Below are 17,887 nucleotides of genomic sequence, written 5' to 3'. Positions count from 1 at the left end.
TGGACTGAGCCACCCAGGTGTCCCTGAAGATATTTTTCAATGTAATTAATACCTCTCCTATAATGATAACATTTTTGTCTGTCTAGTTTTCCTTTGTATAGACACACATTCATGTGCATCTTGGATAATTTCTTTATAGTAAGTAGAATTGTGTGGACAATGGCTATGAATATTTTAAAAGTATTTGCGGCATACTACTGAATTACCTCTTGAAATATTGTATCAGTTTATACTCATGTGAGCAAAATGATGAAGCCCATTAACCAGTGACTTGGTCAACATAGGTTTTAGCATTAAAAGAAATCAATACCTGGAGCATCTGGGTGGTTCAGTCAGTTGAGTGTTCGACTCTTGATCTTGGCTCAGGTCATGATCTCAGGGTCATGGAATCGAGCTTCGTGATGTACTCTGTGTTCAGCACAGAGTCTGCTTGTCCCTCTCCCTCTGCTCCTCCCCCTGCTTGTGCACGCACTCTCGCTCTCAAAATAAATAAATCTTTTTAAAAAAAGAAATAAATACTTATTTGATAGGTGAAAGTGTTGTTATTTTATTGTACATTAGTTTGCATATATGTGATTTCTTTTGAAGTTGAATATTTTTTATGTTTATTAAACACTTCTATATCTTTCCTATAAATTCTTTATTCCTATACTTAAGCCAAATTTTTCTATGGGGGATTCTTTCCTTTCTATATTTCTAAGTGTCATTTCTATGTGAAAGATATTATCCCACCATCCTATATGTAGTAACTTTTTGTATGTTTGTTTCAGTTTGTTGTTGGGTTTTATATTGTTTACAATGATTTTGCTGTACAGAAGTTAAGGACTTTCGTGTTATCAAAACTATCAATCTTTCTTTAGTAGTTTCTGCTTTTGGAGAGTCCTTTTCTACCTTGAAATAATTAAGTTATATTTTCTTTTTGTTCTTTAAGGATTTCTTTTTTTTTATATTAAACTCTTTAAACCATCTGCCATCTATTTTAGTGTATAGTATAAACTAAGTATCTAGTTAATTTTTATTCTAAATTGTTAGCTATCTCAGCAACAGCTTTTAAAGTCCTTTTCATTAACCTGAAACGTCTCACTTATATATTAAAATCCTATGTACAGTACATTAAAGATAGAAAGTGGGTTTTTTAAATTAAGATATAGTTGACATGCAACGCTACATAGTTTCAGGTATACAACATAGTGATTCAAGGAGTCTGCATTTTATGCTATGTTCACAAAGGTAGCTACCATCTGTCATTATACAACACTATTACAATATCATTGACTATGTTCCCTATGCTGTGCCTTTTATCTCTATGACTTATTCATTCCATAACTGGAAGCCTGTATCTCTTGCTCCCCTTTACCCATTTTGCCCATCCCTGTCTGGCACCCACCAGTTGGTTCTTTGTATGAGTCTGTTTCTGTCTTTTTTGTTTGCTTGTTCATTTTCTTTTTCAGATTCTGCATTTAAGTGAAATCATATAGTACTTGTCTAGGGTAGAAAATGGATTTAAACTCTTATGAATTCATTTCATTTACCCACTTATTCATTCTTGCATTCACTCATTCCATAGACATTCATTTAGTACCCATGGTGTGTTTTAGTGGTAGCAGTTAAAGTGGTGGGCAGGGTACTTGTCATTATAGGATTTTCTTTTATGATTGGGTTTGCGAAGGGAAGAGATTATAACAAATTAGTAAAAAATTATGAAAGTTTTAGAAGTTCTGTGAGAAAGAGAAAATATGACTGTTTCTCATGACCTCACACTCTAGTACACACTCATACCATCATCTCTTGCTTCCGGCACACGACCCCTGGTAAACTCCGTTAGTTTATGGGTCACCTTGCTTATATGTCACTTCTCAGTGTCCCTGAGCACCTGATGGAAAGAAGTAGACTGCTCCTCTCCACTTCTACTTTTGCACTGCCTGTCTCCTTCTTTGTTTCTTCCACAGTACATGTTGCTTTTGACATGCCATATGTGCTGTGGGTTATTATTTATCATCTGTCTCACCCTACTAGAAGTAAACTCCACCAGGACAGGGATTTTGTTTTCTTTATGCATATGCCCAGCACTCAAAATGGTGCCTGGCATAAAGCAAGCATTTAATAAATGTGTATTAAGTAAATGGGGCTGGGAACTACTTAGTGACATTTCAGCTGAGTTCTGAATAAAAGGCCTTCTCTGGAAAGATCTGGGGAAAGATTATTTCATGCAGATACATTAAAAAAAAAGGATTTTTATATAAAAGCTTTTCTAAGCACTTTCCAAAAATTATTTCATTTAATCCTCTAATGATCCTATGATGTCCGTTTAGTTCTTATTCCCATTATGCAGATGTGGAAATGAGGCACAGGGAAAGTGAATAACTCAGCCAAAGTCACACACCTATCTAAACACAGGCAGGAAGCCAGGCAATATGAGGCCAATCTTTACATTTATCCACTATGCCTTGCTGTCTTCCCAGGAATAGCAAGTGCAAAGACCCTGAGGCTGGAACAAACCTGAAATTTTTGGAAGGACAGCAAGAAAATCAGTGTGGCTCGTGTTTATTTAGGGATGAGGAACACAATATGAATCGAGTTCAGAGAAGTAGGTGAAGGGCAGAACGTAGAAGGCCTCACAGACCGGGGTAAAGAGTGAGATAAAGATTATTCTTATTGCTGGAGGCTTGTAACAGTGCAATGATGTGATCTAATTCACAGTTTAAAAAATTTGCTCTGGATCCTGAATGGAGAAGGATGTTCATGAAAAACAAAACAAAAAAATCCTCATGAACAGTTTGTTAATTCTGTTACCCCTGGATATTAATATTTTAAAGTTATATTAGTTTACAAATTACTTTCTTGAATATCTTTGAGTCTTTGTTATATTAGCAGATGGAATGAATATCTTTATATTTTTATTTTGTTTTGTTATTTTTGGCACAGTGAACTTTAATTCATGAAAATTAAGATGATGCAACATTAGAATTTTTGAGAAGATGAACAGAAAAACATAATAACATGTACCGATGTCAAACTGCAACGAGTTCATAGTATCCTGGCTCATTTTCTAAAATTCAATCATTTTTTTAAAAAACAGCTTTGTTGAGGCACAATTTACATAGCATAAATTTCATCCAGTTTAAGTGAATAATTCAATGATTTTTGGTATATTTACAGGATTTTGCATTCATCACATTCTCATTTTAGAACATTCCCATCACCCCAGTAAGAAACTTTGTGTCTAGGGACGCTTGGGTGCTAGGTCGGTTAGGCATCTGCCTTCGGCTCGGGTCATGATCCTAGGGTCTTGGGATCGAGTCCTGCATCGGGGTCCTTGCTGGGCGGGGAACTTGCTTCTCCCTCTGACTGCAGCTCCCCCTGCTTGTACTCTCCCTCTCTCTCTTTCTCTGACAAATGAATAAATAAAATCTTTAAAAAAAAAAAAAAGAAACTTTGTGCCCATCATCAGTCACAGTGATAGGCATCCATGAATCTACTTTCTGTCCATAAACTTTCCTTTTCTGGACATTTCATATAAATGGAATCATACAGTATATGATCTCTCATGTCTGGCTTCTTTTACTTAGCATAATGTTTTTGAGGTTCATCCATGTTTTAGTATGTGTCAGTACCTCATTGCTTTTTGTTGGTGAATAATATTCCATTGTATGGATATACCACATTTTATTAATCATCAGTTGGTGGATGGGTTATTTCCAGTTTTGACTATTATAAGAAAAAACTGCTTTAGATATTCCTTTCCAAGTCTTTGTGTAGAGACATGTTTCATGGGTGTAGATTTCTTTTGGAAGGAGTGGAATTGCTGGGTTTTTGGTAAATCTGTGTTTAACATTAATTTTCAAAGTTTTTAAATAAAACCAGAATAACCTGCATCATGGTTTTGTTTTGATAAATTGCCATCCCCAAATAATTTAGATTATTTTGCTATTAAATACAAATTTGTAAAACTAGCTTTTGGTATGTACTTGAAATTTTAAGTTCTTTAATAAAGAATGTCTTTGCATTTCAATAATGTTTCAAATATTGAGAAATAATTTCTCTATGCTCAGATTTTTTTCTTGGTGCTCAATTTGTGATTTGATTAAAAAGGTCTTTAAAATGAAGATGCTCTCTAAGTTATCATTTCAGAACATATAACATATGGAGTTATTTCTGTCTTTAAAATAATCTTCATGGAACAAGAGGTTTGCAAATCACAGAGTGAATATCCTTCTTTGTTTAGCTGCTGACATTTTAAATTCAATTTAGCAGTGGCCTTATATTTTTAAAGTTAATGAAATGGATTTCAGGTTCAGTTAACAGTAATTTAAGATGACAATTAAATCATTAGAGAAGCTAATTATTAAATGGAAAGCTCACTGTAATACTCAAGCTCATAAAGAAATAAAATCTTATGTCCAAGTGCTATGCAGACTGTGAACTGGTTGATGGGTAGTTCTTTCAACAAAGCAGCACTGTAGCAAGGTTGACACACGACAGTCCTCTACATGGTATTATTTCCAGCAAGCTGAACTTTAATATTTAAGTTCATGTCTACTCATGATTTTATTTAGCTAAGTGACATAGGGTATGAAACATTGTTTCACAGCATCTCAAGCAGTGTTTCTAAATACTATAAATATAGCCACTATGTTTGCCCTGTTCATCTCAAACTCATATGACAAGTGTAGTAATTGCTGTGTTTATTATAATAAAAATAAAATTAGAATGATGTTGCTAGGAATGCTTTTATACTTTTATTTTGGTAAGCGAGAGCATGCATATACCTGGGGCAAAATTGGTGAAGAATGAGGAATGCTATGTTTGACTTTGATAGATGCGGCCATTCCATTTCCTTAAGTGATTAAACCTCTTAATACTGTTTGAGAGTATCTGTTGCTCTATCTTAATTTAATAGGTAGAACTGAAGACAACACAAGTTCATTGACAGTGAAGTGAATGACTAAGTGGTGATACGTACACAGTGGAATACTATACAACAAAGAAAACAAACTATAAAGTTCAGGTAACAACCTGCTTGAATCTCAAGGGCATAATGTTAAATGAATAAAGCAAGACACAAGGTTAAACAAACTATACAATCTCTATTTTTACAAAGTTAAAGACAAAATTAAGCTGTGGTGTTAGAAGTCAGGATAGTGGTTAATTTGGGGAGTAAAGACGCTAGTGATGGAAAAGGGGCAGAAGGGAGTTTTCTGAGTGCTCTTATATTTTGCTTCTTGACCTGGATTTATCCACTTTGTGATATTTCTTTGAGCTGTACACTTATTATCTACACACCTTTGTGTATGTATATTAAACTTCAATAGAAAGTAAAAGACAAGTAGGTATTAAACTTAGAAAAACATTAATTTTAAGTCCTCTTGATTTTAATTGTAACATTGATTTGAACTTAAGCAGAATCATAGAAGCAAAATTTATTCAAAAAGCTCTCATGCTAAGAGATTCCTTGATATATGCTATCCCAAAGAGTATTTTTTGCCCTTTATTTTTGTGATTTTTTTAAAGATTGTCTTTGTAGTTTTGTTCCTTTTTAACATCTTTAAAATTCTCCTAGTATTACAGTACATTTTTTAAAAAGTTTTTAAAGTTAACATATAGTGTTTTTAAAGTTAACAGACAGTGTAATATTAGTTTCAGGTGTACAATATTGTGATTCAACACTTCCATACATCACCCAGTGCTCATCACAAGTGCAGTCCTGAACTCCCATCACCTACTTCACCCATCCCCCACCCCTCTACCCTCTGGTACCCAGAGGGATAATACATTTTAATTTCTGACAATAATCTTACTCTTGTGATTCTTTTATTTCAAAACAAATTTAATTGTTTCATCATATAATTATTTTGTAAACCCCCCCAAACAACTAGGATTTTTATTTTGATTACTTTTACTTTATAAATGAGCTTTGGAGGAACTTACATTTTTACAGATTGTTTTCCTCCAGGTTTATCTATGATGTCTCTCCATTTATTTAAGTCTTCTCTTGTGCCATTTAGTAACTTTTTCTTTTTAAAACTCAATTGTAATCACATGGTTAAAATATGAATACATTCTTGTTAAACAATTAAAACAAATAAAACAAATAAATTATAATCCCAAATTCAGATATATCACTTTCCCTCCATAGGGCTAGTCACAGTTATCTATTAAGTGTACCCCTCCACACTTTTGTATGCATCTACATACATTTAAATATACCCAGAGAAGACATATGGTATCATGCCACAGTATTTTGGTCTATCTGAATTGTATCATGTAATCCACGTTTGTGTGTGTGTATTTTGCTTTTCATTTTTCTCTCCCAACAATATGGCTTACTAAGAGCTTTTTCCATACTAGAACATTAGAATTCCCTCATTCTTGTAAATTGCTGATTTGTATTCAATAGAATGAATGTACTATGGATTATTTATACATTCTCTCTCTCTTTTTTTAGATTTATTTAACTGAGAGAGAACATGAATGGGGGGAGCGGCAGAGAGAGAGAGGGAGAGAGAATCCTCAAGCAGACTCCCTGCTGAGGGCGGAGCCTGTCTTAGGGCTCAATCCTGGGATCCTGAGATCATGACCTGAGCTGAAATCAAGAGCTGGTTGCTCAACTGACTGAACCACCCCGGCACTCCTATTTATACATTCTCTTAATGGTTATGTAGATTGTTTCAATTTTTTATGCTTATAAGCAATGCTAAACCACAGCCTATCCATATCTCCTTGTACACACTTAGAAGTTTTTCTCTAAGGTAGATTTGGAGAGGTGGAATTGGTCAAAGCATATGCACATATAAAAGTTTGATTAAAACTGTCTAATCCTTCTCTACAAATATTTTTTTCCAATTGGCATGGTCACTAGGAATTTATAAAAAATTCATTTCTACCCTCTCATCAACACTTCATATATTAAACACCATGGGAGATGGTAAAAATAAATGATTACTGCTCTTGTGAAATTTACATTCAGTGTGATCAAGTATAAAAATAGGTGTAATAAGGCAATAAAAATAATGCATTAAAGGTAGTTGAACTTGTGGAAATAATAGCCGAAGTGCTTGGCAATGGGAAAAGGTGCTGTGTTATCTTCAAGATGCCCTTAGTGAATTCTTCCCAGCCAAAAGGGTAAGCTCAGAAACTCAATTTGGACCCACTGAATGGACTCATTTTTCAGGAATAGATTCACAATAACCAAACTCACAGAGCCTGAAGTAATAAACCAATTTATTAATGCACAGGAAGATAAGAAGTGCCAAAGGATTCAGACATGTCCTCCAACTGTCACCTTCTGTCCATGAATACTCCACACAGAGAGCCAAATTATCATTTGAATGTCAGCTAACCCAGTATTTTAGAAAATATATGCACATGACAGTCCATTTGGCATATACTTTCTGTGAAGCCTTTTAACTTGGAAAACCAGTTTATAATCTTGCTCATTGATCATGGAAGGAGAAAGAGGAGAGAGAGAGTGGAGTTAGGTGTGGGAAACACCATCTCTGCAATGTGGGAGATACCTGCCCCTGGTCAGATAGATGTCTCCTAGGCAAAGACATATTCTCCCTTGGACACTGCTGGGATGGCCCAGCCAATATATGCCTCTGGTGTTCTTTCTTCTCTGAGCTCGCAAGGATGGACAGCCCTCTGTCTGATGGGTACATTATATTCCATTACAATCAAGCATTATTCTCTAAGAGCAATCCATGTTATTTAATCCTAATAATAAAATCAATAATTATAGTAGTAGTGTTTATTTAGGGCTTATGATGTGCTAGGCACAGTTTCAAGTGCTTTAAATACATTGACTCATTTAATCCTCTTTAAAGTGTCTTTCTCTATCTCCATCTTTGTCCCTGCTGTATTGGTTTGACAGCTCATCTATCTGAGGAAGCAAACATTTATTTTAGTTACATATTCTTGGAGTGGCCCTCAGTATAAGCACAATATATGGAAACACAATTAAAATACACCAGGAACTCTAAGTAGAAGTGATTCATTTTGATTAGGTCAATAAGGGAAACTTCCCATGGAGGAGGAGAAGGGGCTTTAAAACATGAGTAGAATTTTTATGGACGGAAATAGAAAATTCCCCACTCTAAAAAAAAAAAATGACTGTTTTCCTGCTTAAAAGGTTAAGCTTCATTTAACTGGAAAGTTTGCTTCCATGAAATACCTAATTCCTCAATAATGCCTGACACATAAAATGTATTTTATAAAAAATTTGCTATTGAGGGTAGGGGTAAGGAGAGAATATGGATATTTTCCTGTAAAATTCATATTGTCTGATTAAATTACATGGAAATAAAACAAAACCGTCATTGGCCTTTTCTTTCTAATTGTGTTTCTCACACACTTATACAGTTTATATCTTAATGAAAATGAGGCTCAAGAGATGCTTTTAAAGTCCAGGAGGGTAAATTAGAATGCATTCCCCTTGATTGCAGCATTTGCTATTTTAGAGGGAAAAAGCATCAGTGGTCACTTATGAATTGTGATTCTGACCTACATTGCAGAGCTAGCACATTTCCCTGGGAAACTGATCAATAACACACTGTTAAAAAAGGACCTTGCTAACAGCCTTTCCTTAGAAAAGCTAAGGTTGACAGTCCAGGAAACAATTTGTTCAATTTCATCTACTCTCCTGGAAGTCCCAGCAGGTAAAATTGCTCCCTATTTCATAGTCACAAAAGCATTTCACTTAAAATAATAATGTTGATGTTGATTGCATTTTTAATATAAAAGTTATAAATAGGGACTTCTGGGTAATTATGGTAGCAGGCTCGCTGTGTCTGACACTCTTTCTCCCAGCTTCTGGTACAGTACACTGGAAAGATGCACAGGGAAGACTGAAACAGGCAGCAGAGGAGGAAACTAAAGGAAAGGCAGTGAGTCAAACTTTGCATGAAATCTCTGCTAACTATCATCAATGGAGAAGAATTGAGATTCTTATTTTTGGACTATGTACCACCCGTCCACTTTTTATATCAGAACAGAATAAAGAACCTCAAGGTTGATAGGAAGAGATAGTAAGTCAACCCCTTTGTAAAGGCAGCCATCCCCTCAATCAGGATTTCCCAACCTTGGCCTTATTGACATTTGGGACCAGATAATTCTCTGTTGTGGGGGGTTGTTCTGTGTAATGTGGGTTGTTCAGCAGCATTCTGGTTTCTACCCACTAGATGGTAATAGCTCTTCCTCATCCCTGGTTGTGATAACCAAAAATGTCTCCAGACATTGCCAAATTCCATGAGGGACAAAATGGTACAGGTTGAGAATCACGACATAGATGACTACATTAGCTAGAGCCTCGAGTTTCTCTGTCCCACCTCCCTTTTGTCTGTTTTCACTTTTTATGACAGGAAGTCAAGGGGGAGCAGATTGCAGTGCCCTGAAACCTGAGGCATCTTGTCCCTAAAAAAATTTTAAGAAACTCATTTGGATCAAAATTCATCTGTGGTACTAGAAGTTGTAATGGTTCCCTTTAAAGGAGGGGATGTTATCAGGGGGGATGCAGAAGAGGCTTCTCCAGTGACAGAAGTGTTCCATATCTTGATCTAGGTCGTGGTTGTACATCTGACAGAATTCACTGAGCCCAACTGTTGAGCTGAGTACAATTACTGTATTTAAGTTATACCTCAACAATCAAAAACAAGGCTCAGGGGAAAGAAACCCGACTTATACATAAGGCATATCAAAAGGAAAAGGACAAGGACCATTCCTTTGAAGCTTGATAGGGAGAGTGAACCTCTGAAAATGAAAAGATGTGAACCTTTTAGAATGCATGTGCTTGCATCAAAGAGCTCTGCATGGGGAGGCTAATAGATTTCCACATCATCCGTGCTGGTGGCCCTCTATCATCCCTCTGAAGCAAAGGGAAAATTAGAATTAAAAGCTGGGGCTGTAATTCAACCTGTTGCCATAATCTTGGAGACATTTCAGCAAACTACAAAGATAATGGATTAGTTTAAAAAATGCAATGGATTAGTCCATCTGAGCTGTGCCAACAGAAGCAGAGTGCACATGCCCAGAAAGTCAAGAAGGAGAAGCTCCCTATCAGCCACTCACCTGTCTCCTTGAATGCAAGCACTGTACTAACCAGTATTCTATGCAGGTCTTCTACTGCACAGGTGCTGTTTTCTAAGGCCGAGAGTTCTCTGTTGCCCGTCTCCGGGTGACACTAATGCTTTTACATCCACATCTAGAGAGCAGTGTCCTAGAAAATGCTGGGGCTAGAGTAGAGTGCCAGGGGCCAGCCATGGCTTATTGGTTTGGGGAGTAGAGTTCACACAAGTAAAGCATTGTGTTCAGAGTAATTACTGTGAACAGGAAGAATATATTGAGCAAAGCTCGACATGAGTGTAGAGCAGTTAGAATTCTAGAATGGTCAGTGTAATAGTTGCAGATCTGACACCTCAAAACATTTAGTGTGCTGTGTGTAATTAATGTTAGATCTTCAGTATGTCCGCAATGGTCCATTTGTCCAGGCCAATGAGGTCTGTGCTTTTTTTTTTTTTTTTTTCCTTTTCTCTGGCATCTCTTCCAGGAGTAGATGGACTCTAGTATGTTTAGGAGGCAAAGAGGTCTGAGAACACACACGGCTGGGCTTTGGTATGTGCATAGGGCTTGTGCATGTCACTTTAGGACATGAGTTTCCACTGGCCCAGGACTGTTCCTCTGGCTTGTCTGTTCAGTTTCTTTAATAGCTACCTCCTCTTCTAAAGAAGGGGGAATCACTCTTGCCTTGCCCTCTCCTAGCTCTTAGCTGCTCCTCACCAGGGATATTCTACAGAGATGAGACAGACTGGTTGTACCTTGCCCAAACCCCAGCCTGGGACCCAGGAGACCGGGGCAGCAGGAGACCTTTTCCTTTGGCCCTTTCCCAGTGTCACTCTCACCTAGCACTGTCACGGATTAAGGGACTCCCCATCAGTGGCCTCAATGTACTTCTCTTCCAACCTCCCCGCTTTGTATAGTAAGAGCCATTATTCGTTGATTCACTTATTTATTAGTTCATGCATTCATTTAGCAAGCATTTATTGTTTATTATTTGGCATCAACTGTATTCCAGGCATTACTTTCTGGGTGAGGACTATAGCAGTATATGAGACAGACAAGATCCTTATTCTCTTGGAGCTTATTTCCTAGTGGACAAAGCAGACTGCGAATAAACAATCAAACAAGCATATATTAGGAGGTGGTAAATGCTATGACATAAATAAGACCAGGACATGTGATACTGACTGCGGTGAGGTGTGCGGTACTTAGAAGATGCAGTTTTGTCCCTACACAAATGAGAATGTCAAAGACTTAGAGAAATCTTAAAATACCCCCAAGGTTATTAACTGCGGTGGATACTTGATAGCCTATTGGCATCCATTTTCTTCTGTTCCTTCCTAAACAAACCACTTCCCAAGTGTCCATGTGTCTTGGGGAAGGCTGAGCGAACCAGCTTCAGGGGTTGGCCCTGATCAATATCAGCCATTCATAGTAACATCATCCACTTGCCAGTGATTGGTTTAAGGATCTGGCCCTAAGCCAATCAGCACATAGTATTTTCCTGTCACTAGAGATCTGTTCAGGGATGGGCTCATGATCCAGTTTGAGGCAGTGAGATGTGCAGGGGAGTTCTCTGGAAATGTCTGGGAAGTTTTCTGCTCTTAATAGGAAAAGATGGTCTGTCTCTCTTACTAGATGTGAATGAGGAAGTAAGCAGACAGTTGTTCTTGGCAGGTGGCCTATGGCCATGAAGGAAATACTCCTGAGAGGAAATCTGACACTCAGCATAGCTGAGTGTAGAGAAGGAAGTTATCTGGTTCTTGAGGACATTAGTGAACCTCTAAGCCAGCCCATCTTGAAAGCCTGCTCTTCAGCACTCATCATTTCTGTGTAGGTCACAGCTTCTGTTTATGCACAGAGCAGGCCTCAAGAGCCCCTAGGAGCAGCTCTCAGCTGGTGATGGATGGGAGATGATGGATAACTACCCCAGCTTTGTTGTCCTTTGTTTGAGACAACTCTAAGCATCCTATGTGAGAGAGAAGCCCTCTCCAAGTAGGGAACATTTACGCTGAGCTATGAATGACAACCAGAAGCCATCAGTGAGAAGAGTACTCACAGCTGAGGCACTAGGTTGGCAAAGACTCTAGTGTGGGATTTGTTTTGGCATATTCTAGAATCAGAAAAGAGGAAGGCAAGTATGGCTGGGCCCTGGTTAACAGACAGCTGGGTTTCTAGAATCAGGCCGTCTGGCTAAGTCCTCCTCCTCCTCTTGCTTGCAGTTTGGTCTTGAGGAAGTTACTTGACCCTTTTGAGTTTTAGTTTCCTCATCTTTTTTTTTTTTTTAAAGATTTTATTTATTTATTTGACAGAGACACAGCGAGAGAGGGAACACAAGCAGGGGGAGTGGGAGAGGGAGAACCAGGCTTCTTGCCAAGCAGGGAGCCCGATGCGGGGCTCGATCCCAGGACCCTGGGATCATGACCTGAGCCGAAGGCAGACGCTTAACGACTGAGCCACCCAGGTGCCCTAGTTTCCTCATCTTTAAATGGGCTTAATAATAGCACCCGCATGACAGCATTGTAATGAGAATCAAATGAGCTCATGAATGTGAAATGTTTATCACAGTCCCTGTCCCAGAGTAGTTATACTCTCATCTAGATTAGGTTTGCTCGCCTAATGTTCAATTTGCCATGGGTTTTACATCTTTTTGGGGTCATTGTCAGAATAAAATCACACCCAGCTGAACCTTGGGACAACAGAGTGCAAACCACTGCTGGTAAGCCCCGAGGAACCATAACTAAGCGTTTTAGATAGAGAGATTATCTGGATCCGTTTAGAGCTCTAGTTGCCCCAGAGTTTTCCTCCCTGCCAGGAAATCTGGAAGCATGCCTTAAAAGCTTGCAAATGTGAGATCAGTGTATCATCTGAGCAAGACCACATCGCCTCTCCTGTAGCAGCGCAGGGTCTGCTACAAGCTATCAAAAGATAATCTGTCAAAATCCATAAAGACTGTGGCTCACCGTAAACACGTTGGCCAATTTGTCCATCAAATAAAATTAAAAACCTACTACAGATATGCTATTGAGAAAAACTGGAAGTGCTAATATGGTTCCCTTGGAACACACATAATTTATTACCTGACGGACCTTGATACATGTGTTGTGGGCTGCTTTGAAAGCCTCTCTCTGGACCATGCACTCTAATGGACATCATTACTTTAGGGAAGATTCTGAAGTAACCCTTACGTCAAGGGCCATCAAAAATACTACTGCCTCTTTAGGCCACGTTCAGTTTCCAAGGACCTACTGCAAAATTGCATATGTTAATTGCACGGATGACTATATTTAGTAATTCCAAAGCTTAACTGCAGGAGAGAGGAATTCCACCCAGAATCCTTTAGCAGTGTGCTATCATGAGTCCACGGGGAAATCCATTGGATTTAATAACATATATTTGTTTACAACAAGGACTAAGAAAATGTGTTTCAACTCACCTGCCAGTAGTGATATTTTCTTTTGAGCTCCCTGTCAGAGAAGTCTAGTAAAATAATAGAAACTGCTAAGTAATATTTATCTAGGGCAAGTAATATTTTTCTGACCTCCAGTAAGCTCTTTTTTTTTTTTTAAAGATTCTTTATTTATTTATTTGAGAGAGAGAGAGAATGAGAGACAGAGAGCACGAGAGGGAAGAGGGCAGAGGGGAAAGCAGACCCCCCGCTGAGCAGGGAGCCCGATGTGGGACTCGATCCCGGGACTCCAGGATCATGACCTGAGCCGAAGGCAGTCGCTTAACCAACTGAGCCACCCAGGCGCCCTCCAGTAAGCTCTTAAAGTAATCAAGCCTCTCCACATTTAGACAAAAGCAATTAAGTGACCATTTCTGTCTACCATCATGTACTAATTTTCTATAATTATGTGCTATTAAAAACGAAATGAAGAGAGAGAGGATACAATTCCTAGCTCTGCCATTACTCATTCTTTAACCTTATTAATAATAATAGTAATAATGACAGTTAATATTTATGACAACCTACCAGGGCCCAGGCAATATGCTTAGCACTTAGCTTACACCCATCTCATTTGATATTTGCAAAAAGTCTTTGGGAGGAAGATGTATTATCATTATATCTTTTTAATAGTTGAGAAATAGAGACTTTAAAAGGTTAAGACACTTGTCCAGGGTCACACTCTTAGTAGATATGACTTGGTTTCATTTCTAAGTTGGGCTGCCTGGCCTGGCAGATTATGTATTCACTGTATATTCTGCCTCCTCTGGGGCCTAATTTACACATCTATATTTGTCTTTCTCTCCTAGGTAACTGGGGAGTCCAGGGCTCAGCCCAGACTCAGTGTAGGAATGAGAGGGGCTGGCTCACAGCTGAGGGCATGGAGCAGAGTGTGACTGGAACCAGGGCTGCCGGCTACGGGAGGGCAGGGCAGGGTGCAAGTGGATGTCTGAAATGCCCACTCCTAGTCCAGTGACCCAAAGTGAAGGATCAGTAACAGAGAACCTGCAAGCCCAAGCAAGCAAATTTGGAAGGCAGCCTGGAGAGATTGCCAGAGTCTGGGGAGACTTAAGTAATGGGGACTTATCAGAGGATGTCCAGGGCAAAGGTGTTATTGGGGCAGAGCTGTAAAGGTTGCTGAGAACATTCCTGTGATCTGTGAGACAAAGTATTCATGTTTTCTCTTACGTAGATCTTAAGAAGAATAAGGGAAATAGCCTAGGTGCAAGCACTTTGCAAACTCTCAAGTAAGAATGTTATTACAAAGGGTTGTCTGTGTTTGTGCATGCAAGGTCAAATGGTCTGTGCATCTGTGTGTCTTACAGCAGCCTGAGCTATGGATTGCTGACCTAGGACACCTCAGTTGGGTTTAGGACTAGGAGAAAAGTAAGAAGATAGTTTTGGCAGAGAAGGAGAGGAGATTATTTTCCAGCTTTGTCATGTGTTCTGAGGGGAGAATATTCAAATGTACCAAGAGAAGAACCAACACTACTGCAAAATAATACTGTAATGTTATGGTTTCTAGGTGATAATATGTGGTATACTGATGAACTGGATACAGGACTTAAAATGCACATGGTGGATTTTGTTTTATAGCTCAATTCACCATCGGTTAATGGCAAAGGGAGTCTCCAGCGTTTGTAAGTGCTGTCATTATTCTGAGCGGGACAGCACGATGGGGGGATCTACACTCAGATGCAGTCAGGGAGGAGAGCTTGGTTGAATTTACCCTCCCCGTTCTGTGGAGTACAGGGTGGAAATGTGCAGTGCGGGTCTTGGGGTCCTAGAGAGCACACTTTGGGGTTTCTATTCCACTCCTGCAGCCCAGAGGACTAGAACTAACAGCAGTGGGAGGCAGCGGGTTTCACAGAACAGCCACAGGGAAGGCGTCCAGCAGGGTGGCCTGTGCCTGACGTGGCTGGCAGCAGGACCGAGACGGGAGGGGGCAGAGGCACAGCTGTTACCTGGCGTGGATGCCTGGCAAACAGCAAGCCCGATGCAGAACACTGGAAGTTGTGCAGCTTCACCAACGATGGGAGAAGCTGTGCGGAGATATTTCTCCACTGGGAACTCCCTTGGCTCCCACTGCGTGCCATTTACTCGAGGCTGCATAGGAAATAGATATTGACATCAACCGGCCCCCTGCATCATAATCTGACAGAAGAATTCCAAGGACAGTCCGGAGAAATAAGTGAACCCAATAAGTGTTGGTGGGGGAAACACTAGGTCAGAGTAAGCCTTACCTTCCTCTGGGCTGAATAAGTAGGGAAAACCCAGAAGAGCCAATAGTGGAAAGAAAAATGGAGAACCCACTTTTCAGGATGGAGAGAAAAAGGACAAAGAGTTTAATGACAAATGAATAGCTTAGAATCGGAAGATAGTGATTAGACAGAGATAATTGAGGTTTCTGAAAAGGAGATCAGAGTGAAAGGGTGAGAGTGACATTCAGATATATGATAGAAGAAAACTTGTCTGATCTCTGGGAGCCTGGATTATGTATGTAGAAATCACGCATGCAGCATGTGTCTGTATTAATGAAAACGTATCTAGCCATATCCTGGTAATTTAAAAAAGTTTTAAATTCTTCCAAAGCATCCAGGGAGAAAATCATGTGGCCTGCAAAGGAGGCGAATCTTATTTCCCTCTGATATTCTCTCTATAGTATTAAAGTTTTTTTTTTTAAGATTTTATTTATTTATTTGAAAGAGAGAGTGGGTGAGAGAGAGCACGAGTGGGGAGCGACAGGCAGAGAGAGAAAGAGAAGCAGACTCCCTGCCAAGCAGGGAGCCTGACATGGGGCTCAATCCCAGGACACTGGGATCCTGACCCGAGCCAAAGGCAGATGGTCAACCAAATGAGCCACCCAGGTGCCCCTATGGTATTAAAGTTTAGAAGAGCATAGATTACAGGAATATATGGGCAAAGATTTGGTATAAGAATGGTACAAGAATTTTATTCTTGCATATATATATATATATATATATATATATATATTTAGTTCCATTTCTGAAAAGATAAGCTAAGTAGCTACCAAAGAAAGTTCCCTAAAAAATGATGCAAAGGTAAACTCTAGCTGACCTAGAGATAGGAAACTCAGGAATGGGAAAATTATTCTACAAAATGGTTTGCTCTAAATGCAAGATATCCATAAGTTAAATTTAAAGAATTGTTGAAAATATAGTTCAAAACCAAAGAAAAATGTCAGAAACACAATTGGAAAAAAATATATTTAATAATAAATATGGCAAGATAGGTTATGTATGTTTGTTCAAACTATTAGACACATAGTACATGCTCTGTAAGTATTTGCTGAATGAATATAGGATTTTTACCATGTACGTAGAAATAAGTTGGAGAAATGGAGATGGCCAGAACTTGGAGGAAGCTGAGTCATTTCCTCCTTTCCCTGCGTAAAGCAGAAAATGCAGGAGGGTAAGCAGTGGAACTTTCTGTTCCTTTTATGCCTTGTTATTTCATAGTGAAAGTCAAGTTCATTATGTCCAAGTGATTATTATTATTATAAGCTCAAAGGGGCTTGGTCACATTCTCTGAGTGAATGACTTAGGTCATGCATTTAGGAAGTGTTAAGTACTCTCAGAGCAGACAGGTACTTCTTGCCATTTAAAAACAATGCTCCTGCTCTTTTTTGTGGCTTCTGGGAGGCGGTAGGCTGCTTCAGGATGGAGCTGAACATCTCTTTCCCAGCTACTGGTTGCCAGAAACTCATTGAAGTGGACGATGAATGCCAACTTCGTAGCTTTTATGAGCAGCATAAGGCCACAGAAGCTGTTGCTGCTGCCGTGGGTGAAGAATGGAAGGGTTACGCGGTCCGAATCAGTGGTGGCGATGACAAACAAGGCTTCCCCACGGAGCAGGTTGTCCTGACCCATGGCCGTGTCCGCCTGCTGCTGAGTGAGGGGCATTCCTGCTACAGACCAAGGAGGACTGGAGAGAGAAGGCGCAAATCTGCTTGGGGTTATATTGTGGATGCCAATCTCAGTGTTGTCAACCTGGTCATTGTAAAAAAAAGGGGGGGGGTTGGATAGAACATTCCTGGACTTACTGATATTACTGTGCCTCATCGCCTGGGGTTCCAAAAGAGCTAGCAGAATCCACAGTCTCTAAAGAAGATGATGTCTGCCCATCTCTTGTGAGAATGCCCCCAAATGAAGAAGGTAAGTAACCTAGAACCAAAGCGCCCAAGACTCAGCATCTTGTGCCCTCCAACACAAACAATGGTGTATTGCTCTGAAGAAACGGTGTACTAAGAAAAATAAGGAAGAGGCTGCAGAATAGGCTAAACTTCTGGCCAAGACAATGAAGGAGACCAAATTAAAACGCCAGGAACAGATTGCCGAGGGACAGAGGCCATCTTCCCTGAGAGCTTGT

At 39.3% G+C, this 17,887-nt stretch overlaps 1 pseudogene; it reads left to right on the top strand.

The window, feature by feature from the left end:
• The first annotated feature begins 17,172 nt into the window (after positions 1-17,172).
• On the top strand, positions 17,173-17,681 carry LOC135362270 (small ribosomal subunit protein eS6-like; annotated as a pseudogene).
• The last annotated feature ends 206 nt before the right edge of the window (positions 17,682-17,887 follow it).

Source organism: Mirounga angustirostris, unplaced genomic scaffold, assembly GCF_029215605.1.
Source record: "Mirounga angustirostris isolate CCGP_5_RB_7025 unplaced genomic scaffold, mMirAng1.0.hap1 SCAF_1, whole genome shotgun sequence".
Lineage (NCBI taxonomy): Eukaryota > Metazoa > Chordata > Mammalia > Carnivora > Phocidae > Mirounga > Mirounga angustirostris.
This window is presented reverse-complemented; position numbering and strand designations above follow the sequence as displayed.